Source organism: Podarcis gaigeae (genome assembly GCF_964106915.1).
Source record: "Podarcis gaigeae genome assembly, chromosome: 1".
NCBI classification, from domain to species: domain Eukaryota; kingdom Metazoa; phylum Chordata; class Lepidosauria; order Squamata; family Lacertidae; genus Podarcis; species Podarcis gaigeae.
The window spans coordinates 68,219,416-68,245,549 of NC_139678.1; the positions used below are offsets into that span (position 1 = coordinate 68,219,416).

General features: G+C 40.4%; 1 protein-coding gene and 2 long non-coding RNA genes across 3 annotated transcripts in view; 2 read left to right on the forward strand and 1 right to left on the reverse strand.

The window, feature by feature from the left end:
• Positions 1 to 26,134, forward strand: part of GALNT18 (polypeptide N-acetylgalactosaminyltransferase 18) — a 258,857-nt gene that overhangs the window by 158,582 nt on the left and 74,141 nt on the right. The window lies entirely within an intron of this gene.
• Positions 4,413 to 25,613, reverse strand: LOC310838734. The gene is made up of 2 exons (XR_014561143.1): positions 20,469 to 25,613; positions 4,413 to 5,225 (listed from the first exon to the last, which is right to left on the reverse strand). It is a non-coding gene; the product is annotated as an uncharacterized lncRNA (long non-coding RNA).
• On the forward strand, positions 14,119 to 19,949 carry LOC310838737. Its single transcript, XR_014561144.1, has 2 exons — positions 14,119 to 18,441; positions 18,816 to 19,949. It is a non-coding gene; the product is annotated as an uncharacterized lncRNA (long non-coding RNA).

Genomic DNA, 26,134 nt, shown 5'->3' on the forward strand with positions numbered 1-26,134 from the left:
CATTCTCAGCCTAACAGAACTCTTGTCAATCCAGTTCCTGAGCCTTGGGAGCAAGGGAGCTAAACTCAGAAGTCACAACTCAATGAACCAACATTTAAACAGCATCACTTTGTTTACTGCTGAGTCACACAATATACTATGGTGTATCAGGGCAGGAATGAGCCTAGCCTTCCCCCAAAAGACATGTTCCCTTTTCTCATTTCCCTCCACCATTGCTATAAATAAAAGATCAGAGGTTTTCACTTCTGGTGTTGATTAACGATAGTTGAGCATTATGTTCAAATCCTAAACTGTGGGGTAATCTTAACCATAGTTTGTTGAAATAAACCAACCTCATAAACCACAGATTGCAGCCACATCAGTTGATGTTTGGTGGGGAGGGGGTATGTAAGTGCAGTAGAAGACCAGCCTTCTTCCCCTCATTATAAACCATGGTTTATTGTAACACCTGAATATAGAGGCACTCTGGAAACACTCCTCAACCCATGTACCATAGGAGCCAATTACTAGGAGCTGTGGGGGCTTTGGTCCCCACAATAAAATAATTGAGGCTGGGCCCCCACAATGTTGATGGGCATTCCCATTCAAATGGTGTGTGTGCACTGTTATGTGAGGCGGGGCTTTCCTGGGTCCCCACAACATTTTATTCAAGTTGGCACTCCTGCCATGTACCTAACTTTAGAACTGGAGCAGAGCTGAGGCTCTTACCAGCTACACGGGCTAGAGAGATATCTTACAGATTTTATAGAAAGGGATTGTGCTTAAACTTAGCTTACTTGAGAAGAGAGCTTCTCTGGCCAAGTTCAGAGAAATAGCTTTCACTATTTCCTTTGCTCCAAGATTCAGAAGCTTTTCTGAGCTTTTCCCTGTAGCAGTAGCTCAAGGGATGGCATTGTTCTTTAAAACCTTAAAAAATGGTTTTGGATACTTTTTCACAGCTCTGTCTGAGTTATGATTAATTTCCAGGTCTAGGACGAAAAAAGAAAAGAAAAGATGAATTTATTTAGGGCCAGTTCACCGAGAAATGGAACTGCATTTTTATATTACTGAAATTGGAAATTTTGACTGTTTCAGCTCAGCTGTGCCATTTGGCCCAATTCTTTCAATTGTTTATTGCAAATGCGCTGCTTCCCATCCAGGTTTAAAACATCACGTCATGACTCCTTTCATATACAAATGGCTTTTAAATATCAAGCAGATTCCAAACTCAGTCAAGGTGAGTTTGTCTGCTCCTACTGACATCCCATTAATGGAACATGTCTCTCACACATGCCCTTTCTGAACTGTTGCTTTCCCCCTTCCTGTAACCATTCTGAGCAACCCCCTCTCATCTGTCTTGGACCTTGTATGGGCTTGCAATTCTTTTGAAAATTTATGAGCAGTAAGGATGAGCAAAGTTTCTGAAAGCCATAATTACATGTTTCAGAAGATGTATTTGACAAGCTTCTAATGCTGGGGTGCAATATGAATTGGAAACTAATCTTAACAGTTCCCTCTCTCTTTCTCTGGAGACCTCTCACACACAGAGCTACAATTCTGAGCACCATATAGTTCGTGGGATTTTGGGGGGGAAGCATTGAGTATTAAAATAGTATGAGAGTGCTTTAAATGTATTGTGTGGATGTGTCTAAAGTCTTTTTTTAAGTCTACTGTCTTATATACGTTAAAGAGGCCATAGGCTAAGGGGATAGCTAACAGAGTTTGTTAAGAAAAGCTGTTGTGCTATTGGCTGCTTGGCATGGGAAGTTTCCCAGTGCTTGGTCAGACAACCTGAATAGCTGCACAGCTCCGTTTCCTCTAAGGCCAGTGTTATGTAGTGAAGTTCCCCCTGGGCCAGCAGGGGGATACTGTAGATAGTTTTCACTCAGGTCTGTAGATAGTTTTCACTCAGGTCCACGTCAGTTATTTTAGGCGGGAAACTCTGGGTTGTTGTTGCTACAATGTTGACAGCCGGCTGCCTATAAAAGCAGGCCGGCTGAGCGGTTTGCTGTTCAGTTTTCTGTTCCAGCTTACAAAATAAAGAGCTGCTTTGGAGACATTGCTGTGTCGTCTGCCATGTCTACCCACTATTCTACAGCCAGTGTTGCTGGGATTGTTTACCAGCCTAGGAGGCCTTAAACAAACCCTGTGTGGGTGGGTTTGCTTACAGAGTGGTGATTGTGTGACCTGGGCTTGGACAAGCAAGCAAGAAAATGAGATTGTGCAACTAACCTGAAGATTCAATTTCTTCCCCTCATTTTATGTTCTCAGAAACAAACAAATCTCATAAATGTTGTCTGAGTATGTCCATAACTAACTAAAATGTTCCAAAGCATTCCAGCGCACCAGCTGTGCCAATTTCTAAAGGTAAAGGGACCCCTGACTGTTAAGTCCAGTTGCAGATGACTCTGGAGTTGTGGCGCTCATCTCACTTTACTGGCCGAGGGAGCCGGCGTTTGTCAGCAGACAGCTTCCGGGTCATGTGGCCAGCATGACTAAGCTGCTTCTGGTGAACCAGAGCAGCGCATTGGAAACGCCATTTACCTTCCTGCCGGAGCGGTACCTATTTATCTACTTGCACTTTGACGTGCTTTCGAACTGCTAGGTTGGCAGGAGCAGGGACCGAGCAATGGGCGCTCACCCCGTCGCAGGGATTCGAACCGCCAACCTTCTGATCAGCAAGCCCTAGGCTCTGTGGTTTAACCCACAGCGCCACCCACGTCTCTATGTGCCAATTTCTAGGAAGGGCTTATTTCAATCAACTGAAGCTAAAAATCACAGCTCCAATTGCCGTAGGGGTTTCAAACAAAAGCAGTCTCCATTAACCTCAGTTTGTTTTTAATTTTTATTTAGCTTATTTAATTTGGGAGCAAATTGGCAAACCCATTTTCTAATATATTTTTTGGTAACACTACATGTACTTGCTTTGTAACATTAATTAGTCTATCTATGACTGTAAGATTTGTCCTTCCTGTTTATACAACATTGGTTTTTATATTAAAAATAGATGTATTTGCAGAATTGGGTATGTGGCAATGTTTATATATTATCCCACAGCTAGTTTTGCATATAATGAATGTTAAGATCTTGGGAGATGTTAATTCCAGTGCATAATCTGTCGCTTCATTCTGTTAGTGTTCTTTAATCAGTCATTGATCTATTTGAGGGTCTGTCCTCTTATCCTATAATGTTTTAAGTTTTCTTCAGCAAGCAAAAGGCCTTTGGTGAGAGACTTTGGTCAGATGATCATAGCTTTGACTTTGTAACTCTTATTCATTTTCATCTACACTATACGGACATTAAATATTAGATCTAGACTAGATTCCAAGCTAGTTTTCCCTTATCCTGAAGAACTTAGTTTACAATACATAATATTTTCCCAATTACTTATGGTATTACTTAAGGATATTCATCTATGGAAATCTGGTGCATGCTAAACAAGATTAAATGAATCATTGTTATTTTCCATTGTCAGCTGAGACCATCTTGATGGAATTACAAAGTGTTATCAGTTCTCTCAAGATTGCTTAGTACCAGCTGCTGCATGGTTCCATTCCTCTTAAACAGCACAGTCCTTTGGCCCAGCGCCTGCCTAATCATTGTTTAATGCTTCGAAAGATAGCATCTTTACATTTGAGGCAATCTTTCCAAGCAGTAACAATACTTACAGATTTGCATGTAGTTGAAATAATTGGAAAAATAAAAAAGCAGGGGGAAATGATGTGCAAACAACACTGCATTTTATGAAGCTGAAAATATACCATATACATAATCGAATTACAGCGTGAATGTGAGGAAGCTTAAAGATGTTTATACAGTAAGGCCCATGGTTTGTCAGGTTCACATGTTAGGGAGTGATTATTTTATTTATGTCTCAGTAATCAGTTTCTGACTAAACTGCGGGAGGCAGTGGAAGACAGAAGTGCCTGGCGTGCTCTGGTCCATGGGGTCACGAAGAGTCAGACACGACTAAACGACTAAACAACAACAATCAGTTTCTGTGGAAAGATACTTACAGTGTATATTGAAAATGGAAGTAAATATGGTCTTCAAATTTTAAAAGCAAAACGACTCATTGCTTTGCCTTCAAAGCATAGTATCTGAAAGTGTTGAGGGAACGGGGGCGGGGGGGCATCATATCAAACATCCTACTACAAGGCATGCCTGTACATATCATCCTGAACAACCCACTTGATCCAGGGCAAAAGCCATTCATTAAAAGCAGAAGAATGGGAGTAATGTAGCTCTTGTTGGTAGGCTATCAGCTTGATTATCTACCACACCTGCATTGCCTTGCGGCACTGGTCCCAGCTGTTTTTATAAGAAATTGTTTTAATAATTGTGGTTTAATGCTGTAAGCCACCCTGGGACCTTGGGATGAAGGGCAGGTAATTAATAAACATAATAAACATAATAATAATACCTCAGGGCAGTTGAGTTAAAAAATGCTTTATTAGTGTGAACTTCATTTCATTGCTGTAAAGCAAGTGGGGAGGGAGGGAGGGAGAGAGAGAGAGAGTCTTGAGTTAGTTACAATAAATTGGATGCATGGCCTAATCAGTGGAAAGCTTTCTATGTAATGGAAAATACTCTAGGATAATATTCCCATTTCATCAGTAAGTATCAAACTGAGTTTAATCACCAGCAGATTGCTGTACAATACCTCAATCACATTTAAAATGCTGTTGAGAAACAGGTAGAGGAATTATTCACTGAGATTTCAGCAAGGTTTGACATTCAGTATAGTAGTTCACAGAACCGTAAAACATTTGCAATGCAAACATATGGCTTTCATCCGAACTGGGTTTTTTCCAAACCAGGGGTTGTAGTTTAATACTAACTATGATCGGTTTCAGTACAAGCCAACTTGCTAGAACTGTCTTCTGGCTGCTGACTTCGTTCTGATAACTCCCTATGGGGCCAAGTTCATTGCTGCTGTTTTCAATACCCTGCATTCTAAAAGAAACTCATGGGAGTGCTTGAAACTGGCTTTGGGAGTCGCCAACTGCTATAGTGCTTGAAGTTGATTGGCTGTGAATGTAAGCAACCAACACTACTCTATTCAATTAACTTTCCTGATTGGCTAAGGCGTTGCATAAATAGAGGCTACATTTGATGCCCATGGCCAATCAACTTCAAGTATTGTGGCTTTCCTTGCCCTCGCTGAAGGATGTTCTTCATTGGGAATTGCTTCAAGAAACTCTGGAGAGTTATGGAGATCAGGCCAGGTCACACTGATGCAGAATCTAAGCAGGAAGGAAGACAGGGCAGTGAGTGAGTGAGTGAGTGAGTTCAGGCTCTGGGCTGCTTTTCTATGATGCCCCAAAGAGACCCTTACATGGTATGAAACCCCAAAGATCAAATTCAGCAAGGTACTTAAATGTGTGTGTAGCATTATGTACAAGAGCAGCCCCTAGGTAGGTATATGCTTGGCATAAGCTTTTACTGTGGCATAAACATAATTGTAATGTGAATGGTTTAGCCATTGTCTGCATCAGTGGCAATTTGTTTAAGGTTATAAACTAAAGCTGTTAGAATTTCTGAAGTGAAACTTTCATCCAAAGAGAAAGAGATAAAAAAGGGATGAAATTTGTAATTCCCTTTAGGAAAAGGGTTCAGAATCCAGAAAGCAATACGTTATGGTACGTGACTTAACATTTTACTACATTGGGTTGGTATTAAGGTGCATTAAACACTAATTACATAAACCTAAAATCAGGGCATAATACTGCTATGAGGCCTGAGGGACTTAGAGAAGTATATAACCATTGAAGTTGTGTGATTAAACATTCCTTATAGACTCAAATGGCCTCCAGAGAAGTATATTTCTAAAGAAGGCTGCCTATAGCTTTAATGCCAAACATGCTACTTTTTCGAGGGGATGACTATGAAATAACTTTAAGTTGCTCTTTCTTAGTTGTGCCAAAAGCTACAGCTTACTAGTCACACAAGAAGTAATTCTATATTAGTTAATTATGCAACAAAGTAAAAATAACATTTTCAATGTTGTTTGGATTTTCTGTGGGAGGGAACTGTTTTTTCTCTTTTTATGCCCATGAGGTATCATTTGAACTAGTCCCTGTTCACAGCCAAAAAGCTCCTGTTCAGAGAACACTCCTAATACAATGCTGGGACTCAGCTAGATTGGTAAAGAAAAAGCTATTTACAGTGGTACTTCGGGTTAAGTACTTAATTCGTTCCGGAGGTCCGTTCTTAACCTGAAACTGTTCTTAACCTGAAGACCACTTTAGCTAATGGGGCCTTCTGCCGCCATGCCACCGGAGCACGATTTCTCTTCTCATCCTGAAGCAAAGTTCTTAACCCGAGGTACTATTTCTAGGTTAGCGGAGTCTGTAACCTGAAGCGTATATAGCCTGAAGCATATGTAACCCGAGGTACCACTGTATATTCATTGTATGTGTGATATAATATTGTGCCACCAGATGGCACAGTGGAGTCCCATTTTTCTCTACCAGTTTTTCTTGTTTAAATTTACAATGCGTTTAACTGAAACGCTTCTTTGATATGTCTATATCAGCCCTAGTCTCTTTATATTTGATTTATATCTGGTTTATACATAATTGTTCAGGACTCAGTTACTAGACACATTTTATTATTATTTTTTTCAAATACTTCAATATTCTCTGAATGCACAGATTTTATATGCCTTCTGAAGAAAATCATACTGTGAACTTTGATTTCTTAGTGAAACCTGAAGTATGGTTAAAATATATGAACTCCAAGAAAAAATTTTAGAGGCTCACTGATGCCAGTGGGATTCTAACTATGTGGGATGGTCATTGAATCATTCCCAACCTTTTGTTGTTTTGAAAAGCATTTGGCTCACATCCAACAAGTGTATACATTGAAATGTGAAATTCATTGTCTACTTGTGTTATAGCAGTGATTATGACACTGAGTGGTAATTGGTGTTGATTAGTTAGTCAGATCCATGTCTGCTGCCATCCTTATTTAATCAAACAAAGAGAATAATAAAAGCAACATGCAAAAATGAAAAAGAAAACTTCTCCCTATTGTAAAAAACCAACCCTCAGGATATTACATCTGAACTAACTGTGGTACCCGTAAAGAAAAAGGAGAAGGGATAATGACATACAAATTTTGCTGCAATTTGATTTCATTCAGATTAAATAGCATGAAGAGCTTATGAAAGGATACCTTTATTAGGCTAGCTGGAAGTAAACAGAAATCAAACAATGAGGCAATTGGAGAAGTTGTCTAGGGCTGTTGCAGAATCTCCTTGCATGGAGGTTTTTAAAATGGGAGGAGATGAGTTGAACGCTCCCCCCCAGTCCAAATAGATATTGCAGAAGATTTTACGAGGTGAATCAAGATGGCTTTTATTTATATTGTATGCTAGTATACTTCTGCTCTCCCTTTGTATGGGTCTTCATCTTCAAGCTGAACTTCAGCCAGACAGCCCTTCCAATAGAGGATACCTTCTGACTAGAGGACTGTCCTCTGACAGCCCTTCAAATGGAGGACTGTCCTCTGAAGAATAGGGCACATGACCACCCATACTTACAGCACCGTAAAGATTTAGTGTAGCCCAGATTACCCCATACACGAAAACATAAACACCTGTTATTCTAAGTCCCTCAAGACTGTTGCTGTTTTTTTATCGGTGATGACATTGCTCAAAGTTGTGCACCTGCAACTGTAGGTAACGCTGGCTGAATGAGTGGTGCAGCTACGTTAACTGGAGTATAAAGAGGAGGGGGGCTATTTGAAGGAAGAAAATTTAAAGGCCTTAGAAGTTGGGAACCCAAACTACAAAGCAAGCGACTCCAGCTCTGGCACAGCAGGCAACTTGAGGGCCTGAGAGAGACAGCCTAGAGCAAGAGCAGAATGGAAAGCTGAAAGATAAAAAGGCCCACATGGCTACTGCATGTAAAACACTATGAAGCAAAACTTCAATGGATTAGCTTCACATGCCTAGTTTCCAGGAGGCCGGGTCAGTATCAGATGAGAAAGTCACTCAAGAAAAAAGAGGCCAAGCTAAATTTCTGAGTGAAGTCAAGTTTCTCCCCTTGTGTTTGAAGGTATACAAAAAGGTTGGAAAGGGAGGGAAAGGAAGGGAGACTGCCTTGGCTGGAAGGTCACGTACATTATCTTTGTCAAACTGCAACTCCATGGCTATGTTCTAGTCACTGGTGCTTTTGAAAAAGACTGGCAGTGGGTGAGCAACTGGAGAATGCACAGTAAGGACAGGGCCTTAGACTCTTGCCAGTCTTTCATATTTCTTTTAAAAAATAAATAGAGTTGACATTCCACGAGGCAAAACATTCTCAATCAAGCGAATGGGATGGAGGCCTCTGAGGTATAAAGACTTGGGCCTGAGCTCAGTGATTTCTGGTCGATCGAAAGATCATTTTTTCCTGATCAGGTGTTGGAGTGGGCAGAGGTGAGACCAAAAGCTCTGGTGTAACCTAAGGTGTATAGCTAAATAAAAAAACTGAGAAAAATACTGCACTTGACCCCTTTCCCCTACCACTGTACAACTGGCTTGAAAGCAAAAAAAGTCTAGCCAGGCTGATTGGGAGGAGGGGGTTATAGAGATGTTTTAAACCATGTTTTTAAAGCATCATAGATAGAATTTTCTTTGGAATAGAGAATTCATAAAAATGTTTCCCTCCAGCAACATAAGGCTACATTTTGGGGATGTTTTTTCTTCTCTGACCCTTTCCTCCAGCTCTTGTAAAATACCATTTATCCTTTTTAGTCTTTAATAATGTAGCCTTGCATAGGGACTACACAATAGTGTTACGTCTAAGGGAGTGGTTAATTACTGCTCTTCAGTTCCTTGTAAACTGTCGCCATCTAGTTATGTGATCAAGAGCTTGCCATAGATTTGTATGTCCCCTTCCTATTCCGCTTCCCATTTCATGCACAAATTTCTCTTCCCATTTCAGCATTAAGGAGGATATAACTTTACATTTACACCAAACAGTGCTAACATTTGTTAGCTTTAGAGCAGAGCCTCTTGAGAAGCCCACTCCTCTACTATGGAAATGGTTCAGGTGAGCGTCTCTGCAAATTACAGGCACAAATATAGTAATCGATATATTAGTATATATGTATGTGTGTGTGTGTGTGTGTGTGTGTGTGTACACACACACAGCGGTACTTCAGGTTACAGACGCTTCGGCTTACAAACTCTGCTAACCAGGAAGTGGTTGCTCCAGGTTAAGAACTTTGCCCCAAGATAAGAACGGAAATTGTGCACCAGCAGCGCAGTGGCAGCCGGAGGCTCCATTAGCAAAAGCACGCTTCAGGTTAAGAACCATTTCAGGTTAAGAACGGACCTCTGGAACGAGGTTAAGAACGGACCACTGTCATCAGGAAAGTCATCCAGAGGGAGCATGGTGCTTCCTGATTTGACTTTGTGGCATCTTCATGAATCTGATTAAATATCATTAATCAATCATATTGATTAACTATCACCACTAACCTAACTACATATCATCATTGCTCCTGTGGACCCTAATTAGTATGGATTGCCTTAGAAGAAGCCTTGCTGCATATTAGGGAAAGAAACAACTGAGGACATGTGATAAAGAGTAGGTGAGAGTTTGTATGTAAAACCTTTCACTCCAAACCCCAAAATGCATCTCTAGTTTGCATTCATAAAACTTGGTTATACAGAAGTCCAATTTGAAGCTTAAGCATTAACATTGGCACACACATTGTTAGTTTGGGGTAGGGAGTTCGAAAACGTTAGTTCCAAAAGAAGAGGAGAGGGGACAATTCCTGCATGGGAAAAGAAGAATAGGGCTGGGAAGGTCCACAGGACACTTATTTTAAACTTCTCTTTCAACTCATTATCTGTCTATTTATTGGCATTGCTCCATGTCTGGGCAAAAATACCCGTAGAAAAGGTTGTGCTAAAAATGCCAATTAAAGCTAAAACTGGTGATATTCCCTTTGTGCCCTGTGGATTACAGAAAGAGTACTTGTAGGTCACAAGTGCCACACAGGCTAGGGTAGCGAACACCATTGTCTTAAATAATTCATTGAAACGAAGAGAACGTAATTAGCGTCACGGTGAGATGTTAATTGCTCACCTGTCATTCCCTCACATCATTTCTTTGGGATTCTCCTTCAAAGACTGTGAGCAACTCAATTTAGCCAGGGCATTCAGTGGATTGATGAGTGAGGACTATTGTAATTAAGCTTCTATTACATTGCCCCTAATCAAATTAAGAGATGTCTATGACTTCCAACCAGATGGATTTTCAAGCCTCACCCCATCCCATTTTTGGCAGTTTTTAGGAATATGGTTATGTTCTGTTTGCTGTGTGGCCAGAAATTAATCAGCTGGAACACCATATGCCATTGTGAGATCAGCTGTGATGTGCTGCTACCCAACAGGAGCTACAGGGAAGTTGGCTTGGGTGAGACCATTGCTAATTCATAAACTACACTTTTGGAACTCATGGAGGGCGTCTTGGAGCAGGGAAGCAGCAAAGAGCCCAAGTACAGTGATACCTTGGGTTACATATGCTTCAGGTTACATACGCTTCAGGTTATAGACTGTGCTAACCCAGAAATAGTGCTTCAGGTTAAGAAGTTTGCTTCAGGATAAGAACAGAAATCATGCTCCGGAGGCGCAGCAGCAGCAGGAGGCCCCATTAGCTAAAGTGGTGCTTCAGGTTAAGAACAGTTTCAGGTTAAGTATGGACCTCCGGAACGAATTAAGTACTTAACCCGAGGTACCACTGTACTAATTGTCCCCTCCTCCTGCCCTGTCCCCATTCCAAATTCCTTTTCCCCCAAGCTGCTCCCCTCCCCCCAAAACACACACACACACACACACACACACACACACACACACACACACACTGAGAGAGAGAGAGGGAGAAGAGAAATTTCATTTGGAGTCAGTTGACAACCTTATGTCTTATTGTTGCTCTGATTATTAATTTTTGTGTTCTTGAACAGTTCAGAAAATTCCAGATAACAAAGGGGATTGATACATACAGTGGGTGCTCGGGTTGCGAACGTGATCTGTGCGGGGGACACGTTTGCAACCCGCAGCGTTTGCAACCCGCAACCCGTGTGTCTGCGCATGCACGGGTCATGATTCGGCGCTTATGCACATGCACACAGCGCGATTTAGCGCTTCTGCGCATGCGTAAGCGCTGAAACCCGGAAGCAACCCATTCCAGTACTTCTGGGTTTGGCATGGCGTGCAACCCAAAATCGCGCAACTAGAAGTGTCTGTAACCCGACGTATGACTGTATTAAGAGTGTTGGACTAGGACGTGGGAGACGATGCTTCCAATCCCCATTCAGCCATGAAGTCCACTGGCTAACTCTGGGCCAGTCAGTATCTCTCAGCCTACCTTACCTCACTGGGTTGTTGTTTCTTAGATCACTCTGTGTCACCAGTATCCTTACTGGTTTAACATCCTCTGTTTCCCAGAAGTGATCTATATATTAATTCAAGTTTGTTCTCACGTTTCCTGCTTCACAGTTACATAGCTGTAGAACATTTACAGCAAACAGCTATTTGTGAGTGGCGTGCTATTGTCATATTGATAGAAACCGGGGTGGGGTTTAGGGTGGAGGGTGGACAGACAACAAACCTGATACATTCTAGTTTCTCAACTACACATTCAGATATCTATCTTAAATGAAGGTCCACTGAAAAATGTAGCATCCTCCCAGGAGCCTTGCTAAATAATCACAGCAGCAGTCTGCAGGGGGCTGAAAGCTTCAACGACCTGTCAAACTAGATAGCTGGCTCTCAGTAGCAGACATCCATCAGCACCATTAAAAACTCTGGTGCTTTATACAAAACATGGAAATGGTTCAATTTTGCTGACTGCCATATCCATTTGTGGGCAATCAGAAAGAAAGAAATTAGTTACAGATGAGAACATTTTATATAGAACACAATAAGGAAAGGAGAGAAGGCGCTGTTGAAAAATACGTATAGAAGAAAGGAACAAATGTTGAAGCTCTCAAGTCAAAACCATGCCAGATGCAATGGGGGGTGTAAGCTTTGGTTACAACTTTTGTAATAAATACAAAGTAAGGAGGATGTAAATTAATTAGGCCAGTTATAGATATCTGAGGAAAAGGTGGACTAAGAAGAGTACATCTTTGTGTAATTGTGAGAAGGGGATACAGAGGGCAACTTCACACATTATCAGGAAGTATTGACAGAAAATGTATGAGTTATTCATAATCCTGTTTCTGTACTTCAGTGTTATGTAACGTCCAGAGGAATGGCTCACAAATTTCTACCATGTTTCCTAATAATGTGCCAAGCCATCTCTGAACCTTTATTCTAGTCTATTCCATCTACCCTTTATCTCACAGCTGGTTTGCATCTGGAGCTTTAGGGTCCCCTCCTGCCCATCAGCTATTCATGAGAATGGAACTGAGAGGAGAAAGTGCTGCTGATGTTGTGGAAAGTGTGCAATTTCAGTTCCTTGCTCAGAAAGAAGGTCAAAGCACATGGGGAAATGTCTCAGCAGAGAGGTAGACCTGTGTTCGTTGCAAAAATATCTATTGCATGTATACAGTTTTCAGATAGAACAGGATCGTGCCACATGACTTCAGTTTTGTGTTAACTTACCTGGGAGTAGGCATTACTGAACTCAGTGAGACTTTTTGGATTGTATTAAAGAATACAGGGATGTTGCAACACACACAAATTCTCACACTGAGAATTTAATTTTTGGCACATTTGCGAAAAGAAAAGAGTTACAATGTTTAACCCAGAAGTTCACCTGCAAACCCTGATGCACATGTTGTTTTAATTGCTTGCGATAATGATTACTCAGTTGCCAATGGCTGAAGGACTGCAGACCTGTCTGCTTTCAAAGTAGCAAGCCCCATGGACTCCTTCAGTTTCATTTATTATCACTGAGAACAAGACACATTTTCATTAGCTGTCTGCTGCATTTAAAAGCCTCCTGAAACAGAACAAACTCAACTTGATTGATGTTTATTAGCTAGCACATGGTAGGTTAAGCAGTGGCAAGATTGAATGTAAGAACTGTGGGCTCAGGTGAAGCAGGATCAGTCTTTCAGAATCAGATGAAGGTCAGGAAATTGTAAGGTCACTGCAAGCCTGCCTCAACATAGATCTGCCATCAATGGGACAGCCACGTCTCCTACCATACAAAGGACGGTCTGGTGTTTGAAGGAGGCATCTATTTGAAAGGCTGTCAGGTCCAAGTCTAGTTTAAAGCTAAAGAGCCATCAGAAGAGGGGACAGGTCCTTGAAGTTGCCTCTCATCATTTAGCAGCTGGACAGCGGACTGAGCAGGCATACAGATCACCTGGCTTTCCCCACTGTAGAGAGATGTCCTGTATTTCAATTATGTACTATTTATTTCATAAAATGTATACACCGTTTGATTGTTAGAAACCCTCACATTTATTTAAAACATTTAAAAGATAAAAGCAACAATAAACTAAAAACACGTGCCAACATGATTCATGTTTGGGTAGGAAGTAGATTGCCAAACTCTGCTTTCCATATTAACACGCTTTATTGAGATTAGGGGTGGATATTGAAGGGTTCGTTTAAAGTCCATTAACCAAGAAGCACTTCTTAAACCTGGCACAACTTTATTACTACGGCTAATTAATTACTTTTTGCAAGTTCTGCCAGTGAGCTATTCCCAAGGTTTTTCAAATTATTTTGACAAAATTTATTCTTCCTTTGTGCGGCAGAAAGTACTACTAATTTTTGATGGATGTCAAGGTAAAGGTAATCGATTATGATGATCCAGGCTGCAATTATAGAAAATGGCTTTTGAGGCAGTGAAGAAAATTAGTGATATATGTGCACATTGGAAAGTTAATTCCTTAAAGTTATAAAGTACTCTCATGAATTTGAGTGATCTACAGGAATATTGCTTAGAATTCTAAGAGAGTTTACATTCAAGAAAGGCATCATATGTTCATTCATGATAAAAACAAGGATGCAGTTGCTGTAAATAAAAAATCTGTTCAACAAAACATTCAAAACCTTCTGATTTTGTCAAATCTTTTGTCCCAATAAAAGGGATATAATTGTTATTAGAGGAACTGGCTGGAAAGTTATCTGGTTAGGCACTTCAATCTTTACAAGAGATGGGTTTTATATGGTATTTTACAGTGCTACAAATCCAGTCCTGTTCTTATAAAACAGCTTTATTATTATTATTGTTAATAGATACTTGTGTTTTTATCAAATTTTGTTGCTAGCTGCTTTGCACTTTTAGAAAAGGTGGAATATAAATGTTATAAATATGAAATGTGTAAAAGCTCCTTGACAAAAGGTTTAGTGCCCCACAGTAAATACAAAGTCTCATTTAAAGAATTTAAAGTGTCCCAACTATCTGATGCTGAAGCTCTCCATACTTAAGTGCCCTTGAACTCAGTGGAGGTTCCTTCTGAGAAGATACGCATGGAGTTGCAGTGTGAAATACACTAATTTTAAGTCTCATTTTTTTGTGTAAGGGTGACATTAATTTCATTTTAAAATGGTATTTTGAATGCTCATGGAAACAGGCTCATGGTGAAAGGGGAGCAATTTAATTAAGGCTCGGGTTTAAAATAAAAAAGATCTTGAAGATTCATAGTGCAATCCTGTGCATGCTACGAGGTAGCAAGCCCCGCCATGTTCAAGAAGGGCTTAGTCTTAGGAAAGTGTGTCAGGGATGGCCATCTCAGTGTTTTGTTGGTAAAACCCAAAGACTCTTGTGCCTGTGCCAAGTGCTTCCACGTGTGTGCTGGAGCTCTGAATTGCCCCAACTGGCAGGACTCTCTTTCAGGAAGGGGCAGACAGGCTACAGTATGAAGGAAGCTTTTTGGTAGTCCTTTTGACACATGCGCATTAAAGATGTTTCATTTATATGTATAACGTGATTTTAATTTTGCCATATAAATTATTTCAAAGAGTGCCGAGAGAGACCAACAGGGGTGAATTGTGGAATGTCTCTCTTGAGATTATGATTGGCAATAGGCCATATTTGTGAATGAAAAGATTAATAACCCTATATGTAAAAGATAGGGTTCCAGTGGCCACTTTGTTGCTGGAAAACACACACACACAGTCCTGTGGCATGTTAAAGAATTGATAAATTTATTGCGGCATAAGCCTTTGTGACTAGAGTCTGTTTCATCAGATGCACAAAATAGAGTTGTTGTTTTTTTTTAAAGAAAGGGGGGACTATGCACAAATCTCAGAAACTCTCTTCATTCAAAGTTTGAAAAGAACCAGTTCAAGGTTCTACAGCCTGATTCTGCCCAATATCACTTTGTTTTCTGAGATCAACAGGGGGAGGTGTTTTTTTACACTGCAGCACCTTCACACACCACCTTTAATCCAGTTTCCAGAGGCTTGCTGGTGGTGTGGGAAGTAGCAGTGTGGCCTGGGGCCTCTCCCATAACCAGTGGTACGGAAGAGAGTAGCAGATCAGCAGCTTCCACTCCCAAGGCAATATGAGAAATGGGCCTTAGACTGGTTCTCAGATTCTGAAAGCTATTCAGTGGTGAGCATACTCTTGATCAAGATGCCGTAGAAAAAAGATAGACACTCTTGCTTAGAAATAGGAAGCTTTTAATCTGGAATTGTTACATAGTGGTCCTTGGAAATACCGCAGGGAATTATAGCTTGGCTAAATCTGTTGTAAATGTTGCCCCACCTGTAAGAGGCTCGTTGCTACGTTGGTTTGTATGTTTTATATATCTATAGTAAGCTGCCAGGATGAACACACCCTTAAAAGAAAATTACCAGCTGGGCTCTCACTCATCATGTAGGTTGTCAGCAGACACACACTATGCCAAGAGTAACACTAATGAGCAGATTAGCATATTTAGTTTAAAAATAAATTGCATCCCGAATGAAACAGAATTTAAGCAGGAGGAAATGTTTCCCAGTGTGCTGTGGGATGCTAATAAGCAATTGTGCTGCTTTTATCATAATGGGGAAAAAACAGAGATGGATTTGGGTTTCTGATTAGTACCAAACATTTTTCAATTCCTGGTTCCTTTCTGCATCTAAGCTCTAGTAATCACCTTGCTTTGCACAACATAATGAAATATATTAAAAAGCAAGCCAACTGTATTAAAATATGTTTTCATTTGTAGCCATTATGATAATTATTGCTGTATCCTCTGATACTTCCCATTAATAAAGCTAAAACTAAACAATACTTCCCATTAATAAAACTGAAACTAAACAGCAACTATGAAACATTAACAGCTGGTATTAAAAGGCTATTTAAACAGAAACAAGGCAATTTATGTCTTTATAAAGCTGATGTGTAACGTCTGAAGAGATGTTTTCTGAATTAGGCCCTTACATCATAACACATAAATCAATTAAACTGGATTGCTTGGACCTAAACCAATTTAGTTCCATTGACTCTAATGGTAGTTAATGGGCTGATATCCAGGTAAATTTCACAAGCTCTAAACTCTAGCATGAAGATCGTAATTCATGTTCTGAATGTGGAACAATGCGAGATGCACAAGTGACAGTGATGAACAGAAACTTTGTTTAATTGAATGTATAAACAGTGTCCAATACACAGTGCCATCTTTGGAATGCATCTTGCAAAATGTATAAAGACGTCAGAATAAATCATGACATTCTAAATTAAGCATGTTTCTTCTGCTACACTTTCTGTTAAGGGTGTGGCATTTAAACATCAACAAAAATAGGGTAGATTTCCATTAACGTTTCCACATACCGATTTATAGTTATAGATGCAAATTTAGAAGCAGTTACTCCAAATTAAATAGAAATATAGTACAGAGGAGGTAACTTGTTATTTTTGTGATCTGCAAAGATACTGTACAGCTGATTAGATGTACTTCATCCCTCTATGCTTATCACATCATGACCTGAGCCATCTGATGTTCAGTTGCAAATATTTTTTGTCCTCTGTTCACACATTCAGCGCCATGTGATTGCTGTACACTTAATCAAATGATGAATATTTGAGTGTGAACCAGGACTGAAACTGGAAGAAGTGGGGTTTGGATATGTGGTGAACTCAGGGTGGTGGTGTGAGCGGTGGAATGGTTTTCCTGTGGCCAGGATAATTCACAGCAATCGATTAAGTGAGTAGCCACAAATTAGTCAAGCATAGTAGACACCTCAGACTTTTTCTGCTCTTGGGTGTGGCTGATAAAAGGCCTCTGGAATGCAGATGTCATCAACAAACAAAAAACCCTTCTTTCTTCTACAGTGGCAATCACCATTCATCAAAGTACTGATTCCAAGATGCTATATATAGTTGTGGTAACATTCTGGAACTGCTTATGTATTTTAAATGAGAACATATCAAGCTGAATAATAACAGCATGTATAGGGCAGACTCTAAGATACAGATACTTGTATCAGAAATTTGAAAATGAAACCTTCCATATCAAATATGCACCCTACAATATAAAACATGATGCGAAATGACAGATACAATGTGAGGACAGTTTTGAACCCTAATTCTAAATGGCATAAAAATGCCCTCTTGGCTCATAAATCAATCCCGTCATCAGTTATGTCAAAAGTGAAGATCAAAGAGGTAGATGATGGAGTGTTGTATTGTACTACTGTTGGCCTTGTAGACACTGTTACAGCATCATCAGGGTCACTTTCTGTCATGATTACTCAAATCTGATCCACTCATCTGATTCCACTTAATGGAAAACCGTCCTCCTAAGTTCATAAAGTTGTCATACATTAACTATTGATTTGACTTGTGACTAACAATACGATACATGAGCTCTGATGAACCTTCTTAGGAATACAATAGCTATGTGATTTCCATACAATTCAGGATAAGTCAAAGTGTCTTCATATAACTTTATTCCATCTTAAGGTTACTTTTTTTTCTTCAATCAATAAAGTTGTATGGCACAGTGCAGAATCTAATTATATTGCACATTTATTGATTGTGTGACAAATATGACATACAAATTTGGGTTTCATAACTTTAGGTTCAGGAAAACAATATTGTATTCAGTCAGAAACATATCACCACATATCTGGATTGCTTATCGTCAATTTCACAGAATCTTTCTTCTGGTTTTTAAATCCATGCACCATCTCTGTGACATGACAAGGACCTTCCATAAATATGTCATACATCACAAAGGACAGAGGTAGCAAATTTGTGAGAAAGGGCTTTGGCATTTTGGTTTAGCATATTTTCTTAGTTTTGTTTTTAGTTTACAACAAAAAAGAGACAAACTAAAGAAGGGTACCAAGCTAAGTAGAAGAGCAGTTTCAGTGTTCATAAATAGGTACTGCTAATTCCCCAAGCTTTTGGTTTGAATAGATGTTGCATACAAAATACTTCTGCATTCAGCTAAGCATGCAGTTTGTTTGTTTGTTTGTTTGTTTGTTTGTTTGTTTGTTTGTTTGTTTGTTATACTTAAATTATACTTTACAGCCCCAAAGGGCTCTCAAACAACATACAAACGAGTTCAGTAGAGAATTAAAGGTAAAGGTACCCCTGCCCGTACGGGCCAGTCTTGACAGACTCTGGGGTTGTGCGCCCATCTCACTCAAGAGGCCAGGGGCCAGCGCTGTCCGGAGACACTTCCGGGTCACGTGGTCAGCGTGACATCGCTGCTCTGGCGAGCCAGAGCCGCACACGGAAATGCCGTTTACCTTCCCGCTGGTAAGCGGTCCCTATTTATCTACTTGCACCCGGAGGTGCTTTCGAACTGCTAGGTTGGCAGGCGCTGGGACCGAGCAGCGGGAGCGCACCCCGCCGCAGGGATTCGAACCGCCGACCTTTCGATCGGCAAGTCCTAGGCGCTGAGGCTTTAACCCACAGCGCCACCTGCGTCCCCATCAGTAGAGAATTACTCTATGCCTTAATAAGCAAGCATCTAATTTCACAGAATATAGCCAGCTCTTATTTTTATAAATTCATCCATTCATTCAGTTTCTATCCTACCCTGCATCCTGTATGATCTCAGGTCAAATTATTGTTGAAACAACAAAAATCAAAATCACCTATCACAATTAAAAATTCTAGCATTTGTCTAAGCAGTATAGTGAGAAGATATTCACATGTGGCTTACCTAAGCTCAGATCCCCACAAAGGCCCTTGCACAGCAAGCAAAAATAAGTTCTTTCCACTGGGGAATCATTACTTTTCTAGTATTATATATAAAAAAGATCTGTCTACCAACTCAATGGGATGCAACTAATCCATTTGGCTTCCCCGGGTCCTATAGTTTTCACAAATCACACTAAAATGGTGAAACTCCCCTGTTTGGAAAATACAGTATTTAAATTGCTGACTTTCTTTCAAAGAATGTGTAACTCTTCTTCTGTATTACATTCACGAGTTTAGTGTCCAGAAGATTTGATTTGAACCTTTTCAAGCAGCTTCCAAGTATGGCAGCCAGTTTGTTGAATCATTCGGTTACAAATGAAAAACTCACTTGAATAGCTCCTCAAGAGGTGTTTTTCTCTCTCTGTTGCATTTAAACAGTTTGTGGTGTGGTGGTGTCAGAGCCAGTCTACTGTTGAGACGAGGTGAAGCACCTACTTCAGGTGGTGGAGGTGCAAGAAGCAGAGTCCCGCTCACCTTACTGCTTCCAGCTCACAGTGTTGCCACTCATCTTTCCCATCCTAGGGTGGAGAAGACAAGCCTTGTAAAACTCCTAGACTCTCACTGTGTTCAGCAAGAGGGGGAGCAGTCTGGTGGTGGAGGACGTGGTGGTGGGTCACAGCGCAGCAGCATGGCTTGGTGTGGCATGGGAGCAGGAAGTGGCAGGAAGGCCTCTCCTGGGTGGTGTGTTTCCTTCCTCATTCTCAACAGGGATTATCTGTGCTGTTGCTGTGGAGGAACACTCCAACTGGCTAGAAATAAGCATCATTTTAAAGACATTATTGCAAGAATTCACTTTTCTCTAACTTGCACTAGAGTTAGTTTGTACTTCTTAAGAAACTGGTCTGCCTTCAAAAACAAAAAAAGAAATAAGCCTAAAGGAGATTTCACATAGAAAGCAAAATGAATAAATAAAATAAAATAATCGCATGACAGTCTTATAAAGGAAACATGTGTTTCAAACAATGGGTTTTAGGTTATAATTATTTTACTATTTAAAGTTCAATGCATTTTATTTTTCTTCTTCCCTCCTTTGTTTTCTGTTCCTAAGAAGCCAAACAGAACTCTAAACCAGCATTAAGATTTCCTATAAAAGAGAAAAACAGTTTCCATTTGCCAGATTTTCCATTTGCTGTTTCCATTTGCCAGATTTAAGTTCAATCAGGAGAGACCCATTAATTTATGCACTGTAAATATGCATATGTACTCTTCTTGTTGGCCACAGCAGTTTCTGAATTCAGACAGTTTAAACATAGCCTAATTTAGTGCAAACTTCATTCATTCTGTTTTGGTGTCTCCCTTTACCTGTCTCATTACACTGAGGACCTTGTTACTCATTTGTCTGTCTGGGTTGTTATAGCAAGCATATGGTAGTTATTTTGAACCTACCTGATGACAATGGTTAGTTCTTTTTGGGTGCTTTTAATAACTGCATGACAAGGGAGAAATTCAGCAGGTGCTGCTTTCCCTTTTATGGAGCTAGAATGACAGCAAAGCCTTGTGCAGAGATTTGGTGGTGTTATTGTCTATTTATGGTGAGAAGTTCATGATCCACCCTGCCTCTGTACCACAATCGTACAGTGCTGGGGGTCATGAACCAGTAGAGCCCAGGCGCCTTATTCCTTGTATCACTGGAGTAGTTCTCATGTGGAGGGGACTATCAATCCTCCCGCTGCTGGCCAGAGCAGGCCCTGCTGCTCTTCAGCCCAGCCGAACCAGGTGGCTTCAGGAACCAATAGAAATACAACAGTTGCTCCAGGTTTTTCATTCTGAGCAATTTGCCTCTGAGAAGTTGAAGAGAATCCTCTTGTGTCACCTCATGCCTATTCTAGAACCTGGACATCACCCATCTTCAGCCACATCATCTGCCTCTGGCTCTTGCATTGGTGTCCACCCATTCTGGGATCAGACCTATGTCCTCTTTCTGTATCAGACCAAAGGCCCATCCTGTTCTCACAGTAGCCAACCAAATGAGCATGAGAGCTCTGCAAACATAATTTGAGTGAAACAGCACTCTGAGAAACCCATCAACCAGTATTCAGAGGCATGGTGTCTCTGACAGCAGAGGGAGAACATAGTCCTTGTGGGTAATAGACACTGACAGCTTTAACCTCCACGAATTTGCCTAATCCTATTTTAAAGCCATCCAAGTTGGTGGCCATTACCCTTGTCAAGACCTGAAAGATGTCATGTGTATCATAGAATGTTTTATTAATAATAATTAATTACCCACCCTTTACCGTAATGTCTCAGGGTGGGTTCTAACAATTAAAACACATATCAAGAACAGTTTAAAGTAACTGTTAACCACAAAAATAAGGTGGGTCCTGAAATATATGCATCTCAAGTGACAAAAGCCATGTAAAGAGGTGTGTTTTAACAGGCCAGTGTAGGCACATTCAATTCCCATGATCTGTAGTGTACAGACATTACATGCACACATGGTACTGTATACATTCTACTGTATCTGTTGACACCTGGGCATGTGCAAAGAGTGGGCACTTCTGCTAGAATCACAATTGTCTATCCAAGCCCACAGAAAGATGGTACTGAATGCCTGCCCAGGGCTATTCTATGTACTCAGTAAACTTATTTAAAAATAACAACAAATGCTCGCTCTCCTTCTCAGCTGTGCCTGTTCCAGCAAACTCTGACCTGCCTCTGATGGCTCACCTGGTTTTATATAACAGAAAATCCAAGAGTTACAGCTGTCTATTGTGCTGACTTCACTGCCCTGTGCAGCTGATGAGATTCACAGACACCAGTGCACTTGAAAGCATATAATTCTATCAGTCCTTCCTATTTGGCCATTCACTTCAAAAAGAGGGGGGGAGGGTGTGTGTGACAAGATTATAAGATAAGTAGCAAATGATAATGTGTCTGCAGTGTTTGCTGCTTTTGCTATCACATTTTTGTCCCTGGTTTGGTTTGCAAGTGAAGAAGTGTTATAAGCATCTTTAATAATCTGCATCACATTTGGGGATATGAAAAACAGATGGTAGGCGTTCCACAGAAAACTGTGTGAGGATCCAGACTGGGAGATCAGGATTTTGATGACATTTATTTTCACAAACCAGATTTCATGTGAAATGGGAAAGTTAACTAGGTTCTGGAAAGTCTCTCTAATCTGCCAGAAGGGAGGGAGAAAGAGAACTGAGCAAGACCCCAGAAGACTTGCGTATGGGATCTCTCGAAGCAATAGTCAAGTGAAAAAGCACACTTTGCAGATCATGGTCCATTACTAGGGATGCAGCAGCCTACATCACAGAAGCAAGAAGATGGGACAAGGCAGGACACAAGAGCAATTGGTAAACATGTGGGAAAGCAGCTCTGACAGTGAAGACAGAGCAGAGGCCAGAAGATGAGGTGGCACTGTTGGCTCCATCGCTTAGAAAAAGAAGAGTTTTTTTCAGCTTTGATATGTATTTTGAGGTTTTTTAAAAGGTTTTTAAGTACAACCTTGTCAAAATACTTATTTTGTGTGTGAATTTATTATTATGAATGAGTAATGGACTATATTGCCTTCTTCCCAGCTCCTCCTTTGCAACTTTACACAAAAAGACAACCTTGTAGATCAGCCCACAAGAGATACAGTGGTACCTTGGGTTACAGACGCTTCAGGTTACAGACTCCGCTACCCCAGAAATAGTACCTTGGGTTAAGAACTTTGCTTCAGGATGAGAACAGAAATTATGCGGCGGCGGCAGCAGGAGGCCCCATTAGCTAAAGTGGTACCTCAGGTTAAGAACAGTTTCAGGTTAAGAACAGACCTCCAGAACGAATTAAGTTCTTAACCCAAGGTACCACTGTACTAGTGTGCAATACCCACCACCACTTCAGATCCTGCTAGGGACTGGCAAAAGAGGAACTTTGCTTTCCATCTGTCTTGCTCCTCATTCCTTGCTGCACTTCCATTCTGGACACAGAAGAGGGCATTTTTCTTCTTTAACAATTTGTTTCTTTGCTGGAAGAAGAGGAGGGATGGAGTGCTGCATACCTCCTCTGCTATTCCATCTATTTCTCTGCTTTGAATTCATTCTTGTCTATGGCTTCCAGGCTATTGTTTTAAATACAAGGCTATGCTAAAATGAGATTACTAGTTGTAGAAGGAAAGACAAGTAAAGAGAATTTGTTTTTTTCTTTACTGAGATCTAACCTAAATTTTATTTTGTGTATCATATTGGTAATGTTAATTTTAGGTATGAGGGATCCACAAATACAGTTGCCAGTTTACCAGTGACCACCATCAATTAATTTATGGTGAACGTCACGGCAAGCCCTTATTGTACTCCATTTTAAGAGCAATAATGTTTCTTTAAAAAAAGAGATTGACAACACAGAGACTCACAGCATGTTTCTTTCAAAATAGTGGTTGGCTCTGTCATGCTGGATGTAGCATCAGTGTCAGCAATTGGAGAGAATTGCTGCTTTCTACACACACACACCCTCCTTGAGCTTCCAGATGAGGTCAAACAAGGCACACATTCCTTGTAAGATTCCATCTTTGAGTATTACTTATCTTCCGAAGATTTCTTTAACACCTAGAAGTATGGGACAGAAGCCCTTTTCTGCAGTCCTTTCTTGACAATAGCTGTGCAAACCTCGAGCTCACCTGACCAAGTATCGGATAGCGATAATAATAGGCAGAAGCTCTCTTTATATGCATTTTGTGATCATAATTCAATCCTAAGAACCTCAAGCCTAAGACACTCCAAAGTGTAAGAAGCTGCTGCTACAAATTCATATTACAACTCATGCAGTAAGTGATATGATATGTGATGTTGTGGAAAGTCTCATTTGCAGCAAGCACCAGGGTTCTTTGTTCGTTGAATGGAGAAGGTGATCCTTTTGCAGTTTGAGTCATCTTGCCTTGAAAAAGGAATGTGAGACATCACATGTAAAAATAAAATTGTTCTCACATTGTGAATAACGGCAGCAGAATGTATTGGACATCAAGGAATTTGATTAGATTGTATTCCTGCTATGTTCTGCAGAAGTCTAGCTCACTGATTAAATAGCAACAGTGCCAATATTAGAACTAATATTGTATTTGGTTGAGAATGCAGGACAGAATGAATTAGGTTGTTTATATCCAACCATAAGTTAATGAGAAATTGAGAATGAGCGAGTGAGTGCTATATTTTACCAAGTGAAAGACAGTCATGAATGAAAGGCAACAGCTTATCATTGGACAAGGTTATATTTTCAGCTATTCTCCTTTGAGAGCCATCTTTCTGTATGGGGATGCAACACTCAACTTTGTTCTCCTATTACTCCTTGTCTGTGTTTTTCAAGTAGACCATACTAGCAACCTTGCATCCAGGATTGCTTGGGAATTCTAAGAAATCAAAAAAATGAATGCAGTTTTGAAATTGGTTAAAATCAGTGCAATTTTGAAAAGTTTAGTCTGCCATCTTGATTCAAAATGGCATCAAATTAGATCCAGACCTGTGCATCAATCTCAAGAACCACCGTACAAAATTTGGTTAAAATCTTTGCAGTTTTGAAAGGCTCCAGCTGCCATCTAATTTTCTTGAAATGTAGATGAAAACATGCTCCTTGATCTCAGGCAAATGTAGTTATGATATCTTCAGATGTGTCCAAATGTATAGTTGCCAGAGAAATAACCCTCCAAAATATATAGTAGATTAATTCATTTATTCATTTACCATGCGTCTGTTCAAGACCCAAAGCAATTAGGTCATGATGCCAACTGGAAATGATGCAAGCTGATGTAATTAGAGTTGAGCTAAATTGTTATGAATTTGAGCGGTCTGGTTGTCAATCTATCCTACAGGCCACACAGCTTAGGGAAGCTCCCAAGTTTTGGAGCAAAGCAGCTGTGTAATCCTCTTTTTTTTTTTTTTTTGCAATAGTTGTCCAATCCTTGAACTTGTCTGACCAAGTCTGGGGTAACCAGACAGCTAAAATATAGGTAGGGATTTTTTATATACCTTTTGTAAACCTTCCTCACTTTTACCAACTGCATGGCCTGTGAGGAGGTCTTGCAGAGAGAGATGAACTGACTCTGCCCAAGCTTGAGTTCATTGCTGGGGTTGGGGGTTGGAACAGCTGTCCTTGCTTCCAAGGTTTAGAAGACTTCCTGGCCTCTGGCTTGTGGGCTAGCTTGGGAAATGTATGAAGTATCTTGGAGACTTAAAAATCATTTGGGTGGGTGGGTAATTACATAGTTCAGCATAAGCTGCAATCATTTCCCAGGTTACATCTCTTTTGTATGTGGAAAACCAAGTGAACTTCTTCCCCTCACTCAATGTGATATACTCTTCTTCCTCTCACAGAGGCCTAAGGTAAAGGCCACAGGCCAAGAACACACTTGGGGTTCTTACCCTGTAAATAAGCCAAAGGCTTGTGCCTTTTCCAGGAGCTTGGCTTTTAAAGTACCTGGAGGTGGGAGGCAAAATAACTATCAAATATAATATAAAATAACTATAAAACAAATTACTCCATGAGTTGCAGGTGGAATATAGGCAACTACTTCCTTCCCCAACTAACAATGAAGAAGTGTGTTTTGAATCCCCCCCCCAAATCTTGTAAACTTTTTTTACAGAGGTGGAAAGAGGAGTAGAACCAGTGCTTTTTTCCGGGGGGACATGTGGGGACTCAGGTGTACGCATACTCCTAAACATTTTGTGAATCTTTGTACTTTTGTCCATTTACTGTATTTATTTTCCCCGATATGAACTATAATATGGTGATTTTCTTAGGTCCAAATGAGAGTACCCCCTAAACATTTTTTAAAGAAAAAAAGCACTAAGTAGAACTATGATGCACAAACCATAGGTCAGTGGTGGAGTCTATGCTTTTCATGCAGAAGGCTCAGCCCTGGGGGAGACTTGTGCCTGAAATCCGAGAGAGCCACTACCAGTCAGTAGTGGACCAGACACTACCAGACATTTCCAAGTCTGGTAAGCCCATGGCTTGGCTTGCTATCAGGCATCTTCCCGAGGTATTGGCAATTGTAAAAACGATTTGCTAGGGATGAATCCCTGTCCTCTAGCACACTTTGTTACTGTACTCTGAAACTGTCAAAGGCA